Source organism: Symsagittifera roscoffensis, chromosome 5, assembly GCF_963678635.1.
Source record: "Symsagittifera roscoffensis chromosome 5, txSymRosc1.1, whole genome shotgun sequence".
Taxonomy (NCBI): domain Eukaryota; kingdom Metazoa; phylum Xenacoelomorpha; order Acoela; family Convolutidae; genus Symsagittifera; species Symsagittifera roscoffensis.
In genome coordinates, this window is record NC_087066.1 from 20,068,051 (window position 1) to 20,080,626 (window position 12,576).

Here is a 12,576-nt window from a genome sequence, read left to right on the forward strand (position 1 = left end):
TATACAAAGACAATCAATAGACCAAAATTTACGCAAACTTGCAGAAACCGCAGGATTTGCCGATATCTACACGCAAGACTATAGCGGATATTTTAAAGACATTAAAGATTATATATATCTAAACGGTGAAAAATACCGTCCCCAAGATATATCACCAATTAACATTTTTAGCTTTGTTACACTCAAAAATGAGATCCTCGATTTTCTAGGATGGCCCTACTACATCTTAGAAAAATTGACTATTTTATACGCAATGCTTAACTTTATTGGATTTCTTTTCTCACTTTTAAAAGGAATCTACAACACATGTGCTATACACACACAAGTAAACAGACAAGCAAGCGTAGCACGCATACTCTTTGCAGGATTTTTGGAATCTTTTCTACATCTATAAACAAAATTCTTTTAAACGCACAAATAAAAGAATATAACACAAAAATAGCAACACGACAAAATACATACGACGAAGAACATAACAATGTAGACATAACGCCAACGGCACCACAATTACCACCCCTACCAAATAACCATCCACTATCCCTAGTCCCACGAAATTTTCGAAATTTAGCCATCACACATAATCCAAATTTTCGACTCACCACATCACAAAGTCCCATCCAACATATAATGACACACCAATCACAAGATGATAATACTTATGAACAAATTATTGAACAACCCCATACCACCGCTTTTCAGTCTCAAAATAATCATTTTTTTAGCCCACGATGAGCCGCCAACTTGGATCACTACACCGATCAAATTCCCACCCAACCAATCTTACCTCTCCAATCCCAATAATACCACTTTTTGCTTTTCCGCCACCCGATTTTCCATCTAGTAATGTAACATCAGGCATGAATTCCGACACTAATTCACACATCTCAGTTTTATATTCCATCTCACAACTCAATAACCCGAATATTGAAACCCCCGATGAATTTGCCGACTCAGAACCATCCCCATCCAATAATTTTCATAACTCTTCTAAATTTTCTCAACCCCCTTTTCAACCCATATTATCCAATAACCCTGACCCAATCACTTCCACACCCTCTTATGCTTCCCAAGTTACCCCAACCTACTCCTCACTTCATTCTGACCAATCATCTCATTCTCCAGACACCCCCCGAATCTCCCCAGAGCTAGATAATTTTATTACCCTTCAACAAAAACCCTACCACCTCCATACCCCAACAATAAACCAAATCTCCTCCACAATAAATTCATCCAACCCCCCTACCCCTACACCCTCTTCAAATTACACTGAATCATTAGCACCATCATCCACATCAACTGAATCTCCACTCAACACTAATAGAGCTTACCGCACTTTTAAAAGAAAGTTCCCCAACCATCCTTTCTCAGCAAAACCAGGAACAGCCCGTGAATACATCAACCACCCCAAGCATACTAACACAAAAGAATTTTTAGCCATCACCTTACCCTCATTCCCACAATACACCTTAAACACCCCCCACGACACTAACGAAACACGCAACTTTGTAGATGAATACGTTTTAATGCCCACTCTCTCTTGGACATCATATTATCATTTTACTAACCCTCTTTGCTTACCTTTATCTAACACTCACATCGATATAGAGCGAAATACGGACATGCTATATCGACTCACTACACCACTAACCGCTAGACAATTTACTTACGTTGGATATAAAAAATCACTAAAAACACACACTGCACCTAGAGCTAACGAATATACACTCGAATACTATGATCACAACATCATCAGAGCTAACCAAGATCAATTCTTAGACGACGATCGCTTCGCTAATCCACAAATTACCGAGAAATTTTTCATCAAGACACCATATATATTTACACTAAACATCTTCGACCGAAAGTTTGATCACATTATTTCAGAAGCACTAACAGACACACAAGCATACGAAAGTTTTAAAGAACGCTTCCAAATATTTTCACTAACCTTTCATTTCCTTGCACCACACGAAAGAGATTTACACTGCTCACACGATATTATGTTGCGCACTAAACAAACCCACACATATAGTTATTATCGCTTCATCCAAAATCACTTTGACCTACACACACCTTCTAGACAACCACACCATCGTTTTCAATTCATTAATTCCAAATACACTTCACCATTTTTCCTAAATTTCACATATTGCATTAAAGATACTAACCTTCATGGTATTCTTCGCAATTATGATCCCATTACCCAAATGTACATCTTCTGTCCCACCACCAAGACCTTCAACGCCGAAGAATCCCGACCCTTCCTTATCCCGCACGAGTTTGTACAACCTATAGAAATCCCAATTTTAGAATTCATCCACAACACTAAATTCAATCACAAATTATATAATCTAATCCAAAACACACCTTATGAGTTTGCAGTTGGCACTGAAGAACTAACCACTATTAAGGCACTTCAATTGCTTTGGCCACTGCTTCAGACTAAAAATATCATCCGCATCTTAGCTAAACTACTAACAACTTCAGAACTAATTCACGACATCTTCCCCCACGGTTTTTTCCCCGACGACTAACAGGTAAGTATGAATTAAATGAATATTACTAACTAATTAAAATATTAAAAAACTCACCATACTTTATCCATGTTTTCCTTAGATTTTTAGCCTTCATCCGACGATCACCTACAAAAACCACAAAAAACAAATAAAGATCGCAAATTTCATCAAACAGATTTCAACAATTCTATTAATCTCTTACACTTATAAATTCATAAATTTAATACCAATGCAGTAAATTCATTTCTAAAATTTTCCCCACAAGCAGTAAATCTAATTACGATGAAAATTTGTAACTTAAAATTCCCCCATAAACTAGCAGTAAATTTCCAAATTCTATGCAGTAAATTAGTAAAATGCAAATGCAGTACTAACCTTTTGATATTCTCATTCATTCGCACAGAAATTCTATCCACACTCGCACAGCTCGCCCACGAAGAATTGTTTAAAATAATGAATTTCAGTTTCAAGTTTTCACACTCAACAACTCTAACATATAATAACATGTTTCAAACTTTCCTTTAACCCGGTTGGAAAGGAATCATATACTAAACAAAACTAACCAACGCAGCTTACTAAATACCACAAATCATAGAATAACAGCATGACTAAGAAAAGGAAACCAACGGTACCCAAACCGGATTAACCCAGTTTAAAACTGGATAATTTATTCTTTTGAAGACTATTATAAAGTCTAAGAAAGAAATAATAAAACACAAAAAAGTCGAAAGACAAACCCATACCGCGAACAATTTGCTTTTTGGAAAAAGGACATAACCAACAAGACATAAGAAAAACCACAACAAACCCAACATAAAACGTTGTCACATAACAGGACCCCTCACAAAAACCGCATGAAATCATACTCCCACTCCTGGCCTAACCCACCAGGAAGGACGTCCTGAGCATGCTCTATAGCCGGCCTAACCCACCGCGCTACATCCACGCTTTGTGACCACACCTCTATTTTTAATAAGAGCTACTCAAGTGTGAGTAACTCTTCAAAATAACCGAACTAAAACAAAAAGATTTTGTGAAAACAACTAACTAAAATCATAATTAAAAAATATTAAACTAATAAATGTTTTATAAAATGTAAATTACATTATGCAATACATAGATCAGAATACAACACCAAGGACGAACATCTAAAGACAAAACGACCCCACTACACTCGAGAGAGAATGGCCAACCACAATCGATATGCCACTCACAATCACAACTCAAAGGATTTAGAGTACGACTTGACTTCGCAGAAAAGGACTTCATTGAACTAGACCAATGACCACCTCGATGTTCAAGTATACGTACAGATCCGAGTAACCAGGCATCCCCTCCACGCACAATCTCCACGCCATTCCCAAATTAGATCAGACACAAAAGAAGTTCTCCACGCAGAACAGAAAAACCTGACATAGCAAACCATTCTGAAATCAGATTTGAGTTTGTTGCAAAGACTTAGTCGTTGTCACTAGAAGACACAACGTCTTATGTCTCTAACTCCAGCTTCCTGGAACTTCTTTAACAAAGAGGAAACAGAAGAAATAAGATGTTCGCCAAACACCAACGTCCATCATCCATCCTTCGAATTGCAGAAGAACTATTCTAAAAAACTCTGTAAAACCCGGATGGGTGGAACCTGATCTAGACTACATTTTATGATTGGATAATTTAGATATTTTACCAATGTAAAGTATTTAATATTAACCAATCATGATCCATCTAACTAACAACCCACTTATTTGTAAGTGCTGAAGTTACTTGTAATTTCAGCACCAGAGAGATTTGAATTTAACTTAGAAATTAGTTGGACTCTCCCGAGCACTTCAGCAGCCGCAATAAACCAGTATACCCTAGATCTATTGAGCCTAGCAGAGACTAGTTAAACAACCTGAGACTAGATAGTATAAGAGTAAGATTAGGATCGGTATTAGACTAAGAAGTTGCACGAATCTATCCGGCCGAAAATAAGATAGCGTGACGAGCAGACGGTGTACCCTATCCGAAATTACTCTATGAGTTATACACTTCGGTCCTAACTCATAACTGAAACTGTCCTACTCAAAAGTTATTAAAAACATATTTTATATTTGTTTTTCATGCACTGCGGTTGCTATGAACTCAAACCTTACATAGTAGCTCTAAAAATTCATAGATAAGTAGCTTCTCACGTAGTACACTTTTAGATTTTGTCTTATCATTTCTATGCTCTCAGATTTTCTCTTAAAACAAAACAAGACTGCTCGCATCAGGGCGAAGCCATGAATGCTCCGACTGCCTTTTAAGGTCTATGGAGCATTAATAACATGAAAAATTTCAATGTAACAGAAAAAAATTTTAAAAAATTTTGAAAAAATTTGAGATTTTATGTAAAAACATCCCCCCACACGTCATAGTAAGTACAAAGTGATAGACTTTGCGCCTATTAACAAATTAGTTAGGGCATAAAAGCATCCTTGAACCAATTTGGAGCGATTTCTAAGACGGATTAAATCTCGCTGACGCGTTAATAGCGCGAAATTTATCGCGCGTTAATTGTCCCAAATTGGCCAAAATGGCAGTCTTTAAACCCCCATAACTTTATGAAAAATGATCACAGGTAAAATATCTTTTCAAATTCAAGCTTAAGACAACAATAGCTTTCGAATGATATTTAAAAATTCCGTCAAAAATGGCTAGTTAAAATGTCGAAATTTGTCCGAAGAAAAAAAAACCCACCCCGAGCACAAATATTCCGTTACTTTCGTATCGAAAGTCGGAACAAAAATAAAAAAAAATAATTTAATCTATTAGTTCCAAGTTAAAATATAATTTTGGTTACAGAAATTGGAATGATTAAGAAACACCACCCCAAGCATTTCTTCGAAGTTCGGAACAAAAAGAGAAAAAAATTGGCAACTCGAATGAAGGATGATCCCAAACAGCGTATAGGTTAAGCTATTAAACTTCAAATGCTGCATTTCCTGACTATGTGTTGAGCAAGAATGTCTTGTCTGCCTGGTCTGTTTTAATTATGGATGATTATAATCACTCAGTTTAGATTACAAATTATAAAAAAAAAAGGTTTTCGAGCTTTTTATTGAACATTTGTTCTAACCAATCCATGCATATTTCAATTGTCCAGTTTCGCCATTAAAATCATTCTGCATTTTCAATTTTGTCTGGTTGATCCTTAGGGTAACTCTTTATAAGATCCAGAGTGATAAACTGGATGTCGGAATTTTTGGCCTTGAGGCCAAGCCAAATGGAGCCAGACTCATAGTACCCAACGTTTCCATTCACTGTCACAATCAGCTGATGAAATATAAACAAAAATGAGTTGCATATTAGCATTTATACAATTCTTAGAGTTTTTCTGTTTTTTTTAATGTTTTTCACAAACTGATTTTTTGGAAACATCTACTGGGTGGATTTGGGGAATTAGGGTGACAAGAGCGGACAATTCCACTTGCAGGATATTACTATATCGCCATTCGAATCTTAAGTGTCCACTCTTTGGTAGTGATTTATAACAACCTTTTACTCTAATCCTAATCAACACTGACTTTTTAACAGGCTTATCCTCAACCTGCCTGTTTTTTTTCGAACCAAAAATTTCCATGAAGCAAAATTTGGTCTTGCAACCTCACAAAGCCTCTGAAAAATTAACAAGAGTTATCAAAAACACTAGCTTATAGCATGCATCTTAGGACAACACTTCTAGAACAGTACAGTAAAAATTACAGATATGAGCGCACGCCAGAAAAATGCGTTTTTTTTCAAAGCTATTCGTACTTATTCCAAAAACCCCCTTCACATAGCTCAATTTTTTTTTGACCTTACAGAAGTGTTTAGAAAATTTTATTATCACCCTTCAACTTTCAAAAAATTTTCAAAAAAATTCGCTGGCTTGCTTTTGGCAACTTAGGGCACCCTTTGGACACATCACCACAGTAGCCCAGAATACAGCAAATGAGGAACCCACGCGCTGAGATTTTCTTCAGAAAGTCAACATCAGATGGAAAAACATCAAAAAAAGACCTTTAAAAAATTGATTCCAAATTTATCTGAAGGGCTGAAAAAACAGGAAAAAAATTTGGTCTTCTTAGTACAAGAGTGGACGTAATCTAAAATTGAAGATTTAGCTACATTTTTGATTCATTTATGAGCTTCAATTACGTTTGATGATAATGCTGTTTGGCGTCGCTAAAAAAGGATCGTATCAGTTTTTTTTTGTCTTGGTGTGAAAAAAGTACACGACACGAAGTCATCGTTACTTTATAGGAAGAGGAAAACATGCCGGGAATTAGTTACTCGGAAGCAGCCAAACTCTTTTTTACGCGCAATTTGAAAGTGAGAAACATGCCTGTTCTATGCGCCAGCCATCCTCCTCAGGGCCTCTTCCAACGCGAATTTTAGAGAACACTTCGTCTGTCTTCATGCCAACCTCAGCTGGACACTCGACATCCAGGGAATACACATCCACACTTGAAAAAATGACAAAAACTTGATTTTTTTCAATATTCTCAAATAACTTTTTAAGTTAAAGGTAAAAATTTCAAAGCGCGTTAAAAGTGAAAAAAAAAACAGCAAGCTTGATGTCTCAAAGTAATCAAAGCCGATTTTTTCTCAATAGTTTATTATACCCAAGCAAAGGTTCAAAAATTGCTCTGATGGACATTGTGGAGTTATGGCGCATCTTGTAGTGGTGGCGCTCTGCAATCAAATGACTGCGGGTTTAAATTGCAGATGTACGGCAATTTGCATGGTGAGCGTTTGCAGGATAACCACAGCGTATAAATCTCATGATTAAATGAGCTCTAGTTCAACCTAAAAAACTAATCTCCGCATTTAGGTTTTGGGTGAATGATATAAAAAATCAAAGTAAGTTAATGAACTCAAAAAAAATAGATCAATCCGTTGATATTTTTTTCTCAAACAATATAATTGTCGCAATTCGAGCTTCATAAAAACACTGAAATATCGGAGTCAAGCAGCGAGTAAGAAAAAGCAATCATAAGAATGACAATTTAACTCAGAAAAAAATTCATGCTAATTTCTAACTATACAGGTAAAAAAAAAATTTCATAAGAGTTTTTTAAAAGAACTCAGCTAATTTTTGTTCCGCTTAAAAATTGGGGAGGAACTTTGTATTCGAAAGTATTTAAGTTTTTTTCACCACGCATAATCAGGTACCACAAGTAATCATAGGAGTAGCTCGAGTGATTTATCATACTAAAGCCTTTTCATTGAAAAATTTCGAAAAAAAATCTCAATGTCGAGTAAAACCGGTTTGAATTTTGTCTTATTTAGAGCAAATCAAGCAAACGAGCATTCTTACAATATCCTATTTTTACTTACTTCAATGCCGTAAAAACTTAGTTGTGCCTTGAACAGTTTTTTCATTTTTTGCGTCATTAGGGGAATTACAAATAAATTCTGCAAAAAATTAGAGATAGCTGCAATATTTTTTGAAAAACTTTGAAAAGACAATTCTCTGGTTACAAATGACGTTTTTGTATCACATGCTGTCTCAATGATAACTAGTAATGTTATCAATATTTAAGCAACGTAATTTCAAAAATATGATAACTAATTTTTTATGGAAAAAAAACACTTTGTAAAATTGGACAATTTTTTTTTACAAAATACCTTTTTTAACAATTGTATCTGCACGAAAACCCACAGTGTGACTGGTAATTTTAAAAACTAGCTCGAACTTGCATTCGTTTTTTTTAAAACATATTGATTGGCAAAGGATTGTGACCAGAATTCTCACTTCCGTCCTATAACCTCATGTGTCGTCAAATTTTGTTCTATGCTTACTCAATCTCTCAAAAACCGTTAAATTCTGTTGAAATTTTTTGGAAAAACACCAAAAATTTTTGGATCATAAATTTGTAATAATTGATGTCCATCACGAGGGGTTCCCAGTGCAAGTGCGTGAGTTTTAATATGCTGTAGTTTTCAGGGTTCAACGGTATATTTTACATTAGGTTTTAGTTATTCTAATACTGTCAAAAGATAGTGGATAGGTTTTTCTCTCGTTCCAAAGTAGGAAATTCATTATCTTTTTGAAGACAAATGGTGCATGTTCAAATTCCATAATAAAGCGACCTAATTTGCAAACGTATCACCACAGAAAATTTTTTGTTACTCGGCTGTACTGTGCAGCAACGGTTTATTTCAGGTTCAACGGTATATTTTACATTAAGGTATAGTTATTCTAATACTATCAAAAAATAGTGGATAGGTTTTTCTCTTGTTCCACAAAGTAGGAAATTCATTATCTTTTTGAAGACAGATGGTGCATGTTCAAATTCCATAATAAAGCGACTTAATTTGCAAACGCACTGTGCACTGATTTTTTGCACTGTGCAGCAGTTTTTATTTTCGAATACTAACCTATCCAATGGGTTCAGCCAAAACCGTACAGATAAACCAAAAAAAAACTGAAATTTTCGCTTACTTTTTTTAAATTTAGAGCAGAGCATCGGAATTTTTTTCAGGTTGTCTTAGGAAACGGAATAATTTTGCTGTTGAGGTTTTTCAAGCTTTAGGTTTTAAGTGTGTTTGCAATTTGTGTTATTTTTAGTTTTTATTTTGTTAAAAATAATCAGTATTTTTTATAATGTTAGATCTAAGATGATGGTCCGTATGAGTTTTGAGGTCAAAACTTTTGTTTAAATTCCGTTTGTTGAAAATGGGAGGAGCTTGTACTCGATTGTTTCCACTCAAAATTAGCTACCACGAAATCCAAAATCAGCTATCAGTGAATTTAGTGATACATAATTTCAAAGCTTTTTCTGTCGTGATTCAAACGACATTATAAAAATTCGAAAAACTTTCCCGTGTCGAGAGAAGCCGGTTTGAATCTTTTGATTTTCGGTGTGATTCCGAGCAGAGAAGATGAGCGAGCAAGCTTAAAATAGCTTATTTATGCCTAATTTAAGCAGTGAACATTTAATTTTACTCGAGTATAAGACTTTTTGGAATTCTTTTGCGCCATTTTGAGAATTTTCGTCCGCAAATTCTCAGGAAAAATTTTTAAAAATTTTTGGATTTTTTTTTCATTTTTTCTGTTTCTATTCTGAGTAAAATTCTAGATTTATGTTGTACAAATTTCTAATGTTCAAATTGCATTTGCCTTAGTGTCGACTAATGTTTTGGTCAAATCTACTTGTCATTACTTGAAAAAACGACACTAATCATTACGAGGCCAAACTATGCGCTGGATAAGCGCAAAAAATGATGTTTGTAGGTCTCTGGAACCCAATGAGATAGCTCTAAGCATGATGATTCAACTTTTGCCTTTGCGATCAAAGAGATTAAGAAACAAAAGAAGAACAAAAAGAGCTTCTTTGTTGCAGAATTCGCTCACAGTTCACAAATTACTCGCACCTTATCCGGCTATCTTTGTTTTTTGCTGCCAATTGGGCTGTTACTTTTTATTCTTGCTGCTGAAAAATCAATTTCAACCGTTCGGATGTGTTAAATGTGTTTTTTTTTTGCATTTTTTGAATCAATATTTTTGATTAAACTCATTTATAAATTTAATTTCAACAACAATTTTAAGAAAATATACCATGGTCATACGCGTCTTAACATTTTAACTTCAGTTTTTCAAGACAAAATTTATCGAAATCTATTTTAAGATATTTTCACTAACCGTCCAAGTTTTCGGTCCTGACCATTTCTTGGAATTCCGAAATAACACTCCTTTCCAGTTTTTGTTATGCCAGTGAAGTTATATCTGCCTTTAGTGCCTGCATCATGGTCCCCTTTTCCGGTCAAATGAACCATTGAATTCACAACTAAGTCAGAAGTAAAATTTTTGGGTAAAAACATATTTCTTTTCTTTAAAAAAAGATGGTCTCGTTTTAGCGTAGAGTCTTTTTCTGAAATGAGAAACGGTCTCATGAGAGATATCAAAACTTGGTTTGGGATCAATTAAACAATCTCCTTAACCCCTTCTCAAGGACCAGCCAACAGAGCAATCTCTCCACCCTCACCCCACCTTGATGTCAAATTGAGCTATCCCCCCCCCCCCAATCAAAAATGGAAACCGCTTCAAAAAACGTCACTAAACGTAGGAAGATGGTTGATGTGTTTTTAGCACGCAATCGTTAATGACCGGCTGACATTAATTTTATATGGGCATTGAGAAAAACTTTGAATGAGAAAAAAAAGGCAAATTAGCTTATCTTAACAAGTTAGCTTATTAAGAAACCTCGGTGACAGTAATAGAATTTTGAAAAAGAAATGCACTGACGACCGGCCTTTCTATTTTGTAGTGCTAGTTAACAAACTTTAACTGAAACAAGATCTTATCAATTTTGTTATGTTGAAAATTTGCATTGTTATGGGAAAAGTTTTACTATCTCCAGAACGTTTCTTATCAGAAAATCGTTAGATAGCGGAATTTGCTCCGAATCTTTTAAGAAGTTAGATTATGACGGGAAAGTTTTTCAGGATAGTCAGCCTAGGTTATTCTGATATCACATTGTGATATAAACTCAACGAGTAAGAAACGAACCACATCTGGTAAATGTGCAGTTTTCTATTCGTTCTAAGACAGGTTGCTCGCATTGATTATCTGCAGTATCTTCTTTGTTCACCACACATCCGGTCTCGTTCGACCATGTCATAACCCTGCAGTATCGTTTCTGTGTGATCGAGAACTCGCCACAGTGACTTTCTTTGTGATCATAACATTGATAGTGCCAGTGACTCAATGCGGTCCTATCTAGGAAAAAAAAATTTCACCAAGAGAACAGTTTATTGGTATTTTTGTTCAGAATATAAGAATACTTTATCTATCGTAAAAATCATCTTAAAATTATACAACTATTTTTTTTTATTTTCCAGATTCAGAAGACAACTGCTGAGAATTTTCAGCTTAAGCAATTTAGTTTCCCATAAATGGTAACTCAAAATGTATGGAAGTTTATCATTCCCCGGCTCTCTCACTGGAGAATCCGACACAAGATTACCTGTCGCCTTGTCTTGTAGTAAATTAACAAAATCAGTTCCTAGCTTGCGTTTGACCTCTAACGTCTCGTATTGCTACCTCTTATTCATAAAACTTGTCCATAATATATCAATGACTTGAATTTTTTTAATTCGTCAATTGAATAAGCCTAAGATAGCATATGACGTTTAAGTGTATGAATGCCAGTATTGGAGTTCCATGACTAAAAATTGATTATAATTGAGCGGGCGCGGGGGAGGGGGGGAGGGATGCGGATTTAAAAAATTTTTTTGAATATTTTGTCGACCTTTTTTTATCAGGTCGACCAAATTGATTTTCCGAGCTCTCCCAAACCAATGTACAGACCCTAAATTGACCAAGTTTTTGCGTCGTCGGCTATTTTTTGAAAAAAAAGGTTCAAAAATAGCGTTTTTAGGCAAAATAGCGTTCAAAAATAGCGTTTTTATGGGAGAATATCGACCAAAAAATTGCGCACTCCCCCTCAAAAATAGTACAGTTTGGCGCCAAAGGCGCCCTTAAATAATTTTTATGGTCAGTGTGAGCCAAAAATGGATACCTCAAAACCGTTTAAAGGGGGACCCTTTAAGTCGACAGGGGGTCGAAATCCTGAAGGGGAGGGGGCGTCCACCTCCCCGCCCCCCTAAACCCGCTTCTGTAACTGAGTTTCATTGTCAGTGTCCACAAAATTGAAGCAAAAATCGATTATAATCAATTAAAAATTGAGCATAACATTGCTCTTTTTTCGAAGCAAGAAAATCCAATTTTAATCCGTTATAATTGATATTTTTTTTTCACTTTTGTAGAGACTGACTATAAAAGTCAATTAAAACCGAATTTTCATTTTTTTGAGATGCAAATTTCAACACACATAGAATCTCTTCTACGTGTTAAACTAAAGTTGGTTAATTTCTGTTCGATTTAATTTTTTTTCTGCATAACTTTGATTTGTTTTTTTTTACCTTTTTATGTAATTCAATAACTGAAGTTTGTTCCTTTCAACAATCTGGAACCTGATCTAAACTACATTTTATGATTGGATAAATTAGATATTTTCCCAATGTAAAGTATTTAATATTAACCAATCATGAT